The 936-nt window shown below is 43.4% G+C and overlaps 1 non-coding gene across 1 annotated transcript; it reads left to right on the forward strand.

The window, feature by feature from the left end:
* The first annotated feature begins 219 nt into the window (after nt 1–219).
* LOC112090011 lies at nt 220–326 on the forward strand. Its single transcript, XR_002901370.1, has one exon. It is a non-coding gene; the product is annotated as a small nucleolar RNA R71 (small nucleolar RNA).
* The last annotated feature ends 610 nt before the right edge of the window (nt 327–936 follow it).

Here is a 936-nt window from a genome sequence, read left to right on the forward strand (position 1 = left end):
TTCAACTCGGTTATCTCCTTGTTGTCTGTTCCGGCTTGCTTCATTGATCGATCATATTCAGGACAATCATTGCTATTGGCTTGAGCCAAATTCTCGATGAGGGCTTTTCCTTGAGTTATCGTCTTTTGCCCAAAATCTCCATTGCTAGCTGTATCAAGTGAAAGTTTGTATTTTGGTTGCAAACCTCGATAAAATGTGCTCAGCAAGCTTGATCCATGAAATCCATGATGAGGGCAATCACGTTCATACTCCTTAAAACGTTCCCAAGCTTCATAGAAAGATTCAGTTGGCCCTTGTTGAAAGGTTGAGATCTTCGTTCTCAAATTGTTCGACCTTGACTTAGTGTAGAAGTGGTTCAAGAAAGCAGTTCTACATTCTTCCCAATTAGTAATCGATCCTGCAGGCAAAGACTTCAACCAATGGTGAGCTTTATCTGCTAATGAAAAAGCGAACAACTTACACTTTAGATAGTCAGGTGGAATTTGGTTTGTTCTCATCATGCTGTAAATTTCTTCAAAAAGCTCGATATGGTCCATTGGGTGCTCAGAAGGAACTCCATGGAACTGGTTTTGCTTCACCAATGAGATGATTTGAGGCTTGACTTCAAACTCATTCCGGTTTGGAAATGGTACTTGAATCGCAGATCGATTCTGATAATTTTGAGTAGGTGCATCAAAATCAGCTATGCGATGGTTCCTGGCTTGTCTTTGGTGTTGATTTGCTGGCGGAATGGGGCGGTGAACGCGTTCATTCGGCTGCATTGCTGGGTGGTCACCATCGGCTACATTGATGGGTGGATCAAGGTCTTCACGTCCTTCTCTCTCTCGGTTCTGGTGGTTTCTTGGAAGAACCTCATCCTCCTCTCCATCTTGTCGAGCATGATCACCTTCTATGTGATCATTCTCTTCGTGTTCTCCATGTTCGGACCCATCTTGG

The sequence above is a fragment of the Eutrema salsugineum genome, unplaced genomic scaffold (genome assembly GCF_000478725.1).
Source record: "Eutrema salsugineum unplaced genomic scaffold, Eutsalg1_0 scaffold_11, whole genome shotgun sequence".
Classification (NCBI taxonomy): Eukaryota; Viridiplantae; Streptophyta; class Magnoliopsida; order Brassicales; family Brassicaceae; genus Eutrema; species Eutrema salsugineum.